At 34.7% G+C, this 7,500-nt stretch overlaps 1 protein-coding gene across 1 annotated transcript in view; it reads right to left on the bottom strand.

The window, feature by feature from the left end:
* The window catches only part of LOC144979578 (uncharacterized), a 19,105-nt gene that overhangs the window by 10,806 nt on the left and 799 nt on the right, over positions 1 to 7,500 (bottom strand). The gene's annotated exons all lie outside the window — the stretch shown is intronic.

Genomic DNA, 7,500 nt, shown 5'->3' with positions numbered 1-7,500 from the left:
AAATGTTTCTCCGGCGAGCTTAAACGCGTATCCAGAGGAAAAAAACCCCATCAATTTGATCATGTTTTGACTTTTACACATTCTGATCACAAGGCATATGAAAAGGGAATGAAAAGTTCTAACCAGCATGAAGAATAAAAAGTAATGATTTTCTTTGTTTAGAACCAAGATGGCCGCCGTTGCCGAGCGCGTGACATCAGACTACTAAATCCAATTTCACTTCTGTCTTTTGTATAACTTCCAGTGTAGTTTAATTAATTGTGGCATCTCCGGGTCATAAATAACAATGTGAAATTGAATGTAAGCTTCAATTTAATACACGAAAACAGATAAAATGGACGTTTCGGATTTCCCCTTTATCAACAAAACAGTTGATAAAGGGGAACCAGAAACGTCCATTTTTTTCTGTTTTCGTATATTAAATTGAAACTTACATTCATTTTCACATCGTTATTTATTTCTTTGAGCTTCGAGCAGCACCGTTTACATCTTGCTGTCAGAGCTTATTTGAATGAAAACATGCCAAAGCGTTGTTGGATTGTGAGGAAAGGTGTTAAAGACCTTGTTCTATTATATGCGCTTGGCCTGCTAGATCGATTCCAGGACCTTATTGTGTGTGACCTTTTCTTGTGGGGTATGTTAAAATCCTTGCTCTCCGTGCTTGGCCTGCCAGCTCCCCGGACCTTATTCTGTGTGACATTTTCTTGTGGGGTATGTTAAAATCCTTGCTCTCCGTGCTTGGCCTGCCAGCTTCCCGGACCTTATTCTGTGTGACATTTTCTTGTGGGGGCTAGATGAAAGTTAAAGACCAAGTTTACATTCCACTACTTCCAAAAAGTATCGATATCTTGGAAGATCGAAAAACAACTGGAATCAACACGGTGGACCGTTTTTGTTGTTGGGTTTTTTTTTTCTTCTGTCTTAGTTTCTAACGGTGAAACGCAATCTAGCAAATATTTGTCACAACATGGTATGTATAACAGGAGGCTTCCATGTTATTATTATTATTATTATTATTATTATTATTATTATTATTATTATTATTATTATTATTATTATTATTATTATTATTATATTACTGTTATTATCATTATTATATTCGTTGTTTGCCTTGCTTTATTATTGATTTTACTTATTTGATTTGTTGAAAAAATATATTCTTGTATGAGTTACATTGGCAATTGCCTAAAATAAACGTTTTTGAACTTTTTGAACATGTCATTTCGTTATTGTTTGATCAAACTGGGTAGTGAAAGGATGTAGAGCTGGTGGTGGTGGTGGTGGTGGTGGTGGTGGTAGTAGTGGTATTAGGAGCAGTGGTAGCAATATTAGCATCATACTGTGGCGCGTTTGGGATGAATTCTCATGATATCGATTTGATGTTATCCACGATGCTGGTGACGGTCACATTAAGCATTTTTATAAAACACGAGATAAAAACTTGAAGATGTGTATTGCACATGTCGTGTCCAAGCTTAAGTTTTCTATTGTTTTTCTTTTATTTTTATATTTTTTTGGTTTAATTTTGCGTCATCATCATCATCATCATTATCATCATCATCATCATCATCATCATCATCATCATCATCATCATCATCTATATCATTCTTCTTCTTCCTCTTCTTCTTCTTCATCTTCTTCTTCTTCTTCTTCTTCTTCTTCTTCTTCTTCTTCTTCTTCTTCTTCTTCTTCTTCTTCTTCTTCTTCTTCTTCTTCTTCTTCTTCTTCTTCTTTCTTCTTCTTCTTCTTCTTCGTCATCGTCTTCTTCTTCTCTTTCTTCTTCTTCTTCTTCCACCTCCTCCTATACCCATTTAACCATATTATCTTAGATAAAGTAAGTACTCCTGTCGACCCACTTACAATTACACAAACGAACAAAAGTGACTCAGATAAACCATGTCTCCTTTCTCATGCAATTTCTCATGAACTCTTTCCTTATCGACCATTTACCGTATTTTTCCAAAATGGCATGCTAGGGGAAAAACTGATTTTTTAAACTCAAACAAACTCAACAAAACAACTTTTTGTTCTCATTAATTAAACAAAATCAATCTTCAAAGTTTGTGATGTACATGTACGAAATAAATCTGAATAAGAAAAGATGTATATTGTGTCGTAACAAATTTGACGATTTTGCTGCATGTTGTAAGGAGAGGGTTAAACGATGTGTTCTAGGATTTTGATCCACCTACCAACATTTGTTACTCATCAACGCACGTGCCAGACACTCACTATGTAACCGTTGTTATTGTAATCAACAATAACACCCCCATCATTCTTGATTAAGGCATTTCACAGCTGTACTGAAAGTTTACTACGAACTATAACAATCTGTCCTTTAAAATGTGGAGCAATATCTTTGATCGTGAAAAAAGATTGTTTATATTTTCTACTCACTTGTCTGAATTAAACAGGTGACATCGATGAATAAAATATTTAAAAAATTAAAAAAAAATATTGAGCTTATAAAAAGCGCAATATCCACTACATGTGCTGAAAGCGCTCTACAAGGGGTCCCTGACCGACAGCAACACATAAAATGTAGAACGAGACATGACATGACGCCTGTTAGGCGATATTATAATTGTTTTCGACAGAGACAGTGCTGTTAACGGCCAGGTACTCATTATACACCTGAAAAGGATGAGAAAATGTGAATAAAGAGCCTTTTCCAATTTATCAACTTTGCGCCGAGTGAGGCTCGAACCCAGGACCTTCCGATCCAAAAGCGAGTGTCATACCACAAGACTACATGGACGCATAATGAACGTTTGTTGACTGTCAAAATTGGGTCACGTCTTCCTTTCTAGTTCTCGCCAAATTTTAAAATCAAATTGAAGATGGCCGTCGAGCATCTGGTAGTTATGTGCTTGATTACAACGATGGTAACATTGAATGGAATATGACACCCTTAGTTATGTACTTGATTACAACGATGGTAACATTGAATGGAATATGACACCCTTAATTATGTGCTTGATTACAACGATGGTAATATTGAATGGAATATGACATCCTTATTTAGCACTTGATTACAACGATGGTAACATTGATGACATCCTTAGTTATGTACTTGATTACAACGATGGTAACATTAAATGGAATATGACACCCTTAATTATGTACTTGATTACAACGATGGTAACATTGAATGGAATATGACACCCTTAATTATGTACTTGATTACAACGATGGTAACATTGAATGGAATATGACACCCTTAATTATTTACGTGATTACAACGATGGTAACATTGAATGGAATATGACACCCTTAGTTTGCGCTGAATTTGAATGTCGCTTTGTCTTAGCTTGACATTCTCATGCTGCCCCGATCAAGTGTCAGCCATTTTCGACGGAAATGCGAATATAGTCTCAGCGCTGAAAGAGTTAACTCAAACAAGCTCTCTACAAAATAAATTTAGGTTCTTAGTAATTAAACAAATATCATTCTTCAAAGTTTGTGATGTACAAAATAAATCTAAATAAGGAAAATGTATTTTGTGTCGTAACAAATGTGACGATTTTGCTGCAGGTGTTAAGGATAGGGTTAAATATATTGATCAACCTAAATGGCCCTCATCATGGCAAAAAAAAAAAAACTCTCAAACCTGGGACCTCGCGGGGTTAATTGTACCCGAGATTCGTAATAATATGTCTTATCTCTTTTTCACACTTTGCCTGGAGTTCGCGTATCCCTTTATATCACTCCTTCTGTTTTACAGATTCCCCCCTTTTCACACAAAACCATGATAATAATAATAATAATAACTTTATCTTATTCGACGGCTCTGCTTGAAATGTTGATCTTTGATAAAATCATAAAAGGTTAAAAATAATGTTGTATGTTGTACATCAGCGACCCCTAATTGAATAACCAGACGAAAGACGAAATATTATTATTTTACTACTGTAGATGGCAAAGGCAAATTTAATAACACGTGAGCCATCGCCTCAAAACGTTGCTCAGTGATACGGTCTTTGCTTCGTAACCGAAAGGTACAGAGTTCGATCACCCGCCGCTGCGCTGTGTGGCCTTGAGCAAGTTACTTCGCCCGAGCTCAATATGCGGCGTTGCAGTGCGGCTGACGCCTGGATTATAAACAGTCTTCCCTTGGAATAGACCCGAGAGACAAATTTCCCCTACGGGATGAATAAAGGAAATTTTATTTTTTATTTTTTATTATATATCGGGGTGATTACGATCCCAAAAATAGATTTTATAGCCAAGAACATCAAACTTAGGTGGAATTTTCGTTTTTAATTGAGGAGAATAAATACGGTATTTATGAGTGCTAAACACCAACGTTTCATATTTGTGATCAATTTAGCTTTAATTTGACTTTTTTAGTATCTGGTTCATCCCGATATAATACCGTTTTGAGACGATGGGTCTCATATTATTATAATGTGGCCTACAGTACCCCACCCCTATCCATTCAACAGTTATTGGGTAGCTGGGTCTGTGAGATTTTGCGGAAAGTACTTTGATATAGACTAGCGTCTTATCCAAGCGATAGCAAGCACTTGCTATTGTCCGTTTCACGCTATAGAAACCGGGATAAACTCCGGCTTCATGGGCCTAATGCCACTGAAGGATCACTACAGCACCGATCAAGTATTATGTGGGTAGGAAAAAAACAAAACTATCTAATAAAAGAATAAGGTTCAAGGGGCGAAAACGTTTAAGAAGATTTGGGAAACCTAAATTCGTTTTTTTTTCTTTAACTCACATTCTCTCACCGCACACAGGTATAAAATGAGTATCTGGTCGTAAACAGCGTTGCCTCTATTGTCCGTAAAATTGTAAAATATATATATCGCACCTCTGGCGTTATGGCCCGTCCTACATGTTAAATGTTGGTTTTGGCTAGGGGCCCTTTGTAAGGCGCTTTTAGCACGTTTAGTGGATTTTGTACTACATAAATATACTTCCCGGGAGGGGGGTGGGGGCGGGGGGGGGTGGGGGTGGGGGGGGGGGGGGCGAAGTGGCCGAGTGGTTAAGGCATTGCACTGTGACCCCCCCCCCCCCCCCCCCCCCCCCCCCCCGGCGCATAGTCGGGTCATTGGATACGCCTCTTTACTGACACTATCTCACCGTACTCAGTAAAATGAGTACACATGACCGTGAACAGAGTTGTCTCTGTCTGAAAAAAAAAAAAAACGTATAATAAATATCGCCTAAACAGGCGGCGCGTTATTTCTCGTCCTACATGTTTGGTGCTGCTGTTGGCTTGGGAACACTAGTAAAGCACTTTGAGCTCGATATAGTGCGGATATTGCGCTCTATAAATTTATGCTCTAGGCTATACTTTTATATCATTTTGACTTGTGTCGACTTAATACCGATTTGCAAGGATAGGTCGCATATGTGATGGTTTATTCTTTAACGAGAAGTATGGAGATTAGGTGATAGTGATAATAAATATCATATTATATTATATTATCAAGGGTGATAATGTGAGAGTGATACAGCTTTATAATAAACAACAGGGGAAAAGGGCGGGGTTTTGAAACAGGTGCTGTTATAATTCCTGTGGTCCTCCATTCCTACATGTGTGTGTGTTTGTGTGTGTGTATGTGTGTGCGTGTTTATGTGTGTGTGATCTTCTTCTTCTTCTTCTTCTTCTTCTTCTTCTTCTTCTTCTTCTTCTTCTTCTTCTTCTACATCCACTCTTTCTTATAACTACAAGCACAGCAACAAAATACACATCATCATCATCATCATCATCAACAACAACAACAACAACAGCAACAATTAATAATAAGAAAATTAAAACAATAATAATAATAATATAATAATGATAACGATAATAGTATTAATAATAAATAATAATAATAATAATAATAATAATAATAATAAAAATTTAATAATAATAATAATAATAATAATAATAAATTTATAATAATAATAATAAAATAATAATAATACATAAATAATAATAATAATAATAATAATAATAATAATAATAATAATAATAATAATTGATAATAATAATGTGTTATCTAAGAATAATATTGATAATGATAATAATAATAATAATGATAATAATAATAATAATAATAATAATAATAATAATAATAATAATAATAATAATAATAATAATAATAATAATAATAATGATAATAATAATTGTAATTGCTTTGTGATAGTCATCCTTGGGAAAATCAGTTAAAATGATTTATCACGTATTAATATGTTGTCAATCTCTGACCAAGAAACAAATAATTTTTAAAAAACAAACAAAAAAAAAAAAAAACAAACAAACAAAAAACAAACAAAAACAAACAAAGACAAAAACAACCAAACAAAAACATTTAAAAAACCAAAGAAAAACAAAGCAAAAACAAATAAACAACAACAACAAAAAAAAAAACGAACTAGGAAAGAAACAAACATACAGACAAAAAAAAAAATAAATAAATAAAATAACAACAAAACAATCTGCTAATTTATTTTCTAATTCTATCTGAAAAAAAAAGAGAGATTAAAGATAAGCCAAACGGGCTTATACCATTCTCAAATCAAAACCGAGAGACGCAAATGACTAAAATAAAATAAATGAATAAATATTTAAGACATTAGATCCACTCAAGTAGAGCCATTTTCCTGAGATGAAATAAATTCAGGAATAATAATTAAATTGTCAATTATATATCATCCATAATTTTCATTCTACCTTCCACTTATTCTCTCCATCTTTTCCTATAACAATCTAATTAAACTTATGTATAGAATATTGTTATTATTGTATTGGGTGTTACTATTGTCTTGACTCACTTGTATTAATAAAATTAGTTATAAGGGACCCTAAGGTTATTCTTAATCATCCCTAGATTAAACCTGAGCAGTTCGTGGTATAGGTTGAGTGGCGCAGCTGGTAGCGATAGCATAGCGCGCATACTAGGTTCGAACTCAGACCATTGAAATTATCGTTTGGACTCGAACCCCACAACAAAAACGCAAAACCCCGCCACAGTTATGTTGGGACATTCATATAATTTTGTGATGAATTTTTTATTCCTTGTATTTTTCTTTCTTGCTTTATCTGGTAGTGTTTTATTCATATACAGGACAACACACATTTATAGAGGGGGTGGGGACAATGGTTTCTATGAGTGAACAAAACCCATGAAATAAATGTTATAAAAACTAAGAAAAATTCGCTTTATTCATCCCATAGGGGAAAATTGTCTCTAGGGTATATTCCAAGGGAAGACTGGAAAATAACTCAGGCGTCATTCGCAATGCAACGCCGCAATTGAGCTAGGGCGAGGTGACTTGCTCAGATATTTATCTCACACCAGTGCCGGCTCTCTAATTTGTCACTTTGATACTTTCAAAGAAGTTTCAGGTTTGAAACATTTTCACAAGTTGAGGGCCGTTTTACTCGATTGATATTTTAAGTTAAACTCTTCTGATAAAAAAACCCCCATAACTATATATAGACAGACAGATGGACATGTAGATAGATAGATTGTTAGATAGATAGATACATAG

This window comes from Berghia stephanieae, chromosome 9 (genome assembly GCF_034508935.2).
Source record: "Berghia stephanieae isolate SIO BIC M18660-M18661 chromosome 9, UCSD_Bste_1.3, whole genome shotgun sequence".
Taxonomy (NCBI): Eukaryota; Metazoa; Mollusca; class Gastropoda; order Nudibranchia; family Aeolidiidae; genus Berghia; species Berghia stephanieae.
Note: the sequence above shows the minus strand (reverse complement) of the source record. Positions and strands in the feature narration are given on the sequence as shown.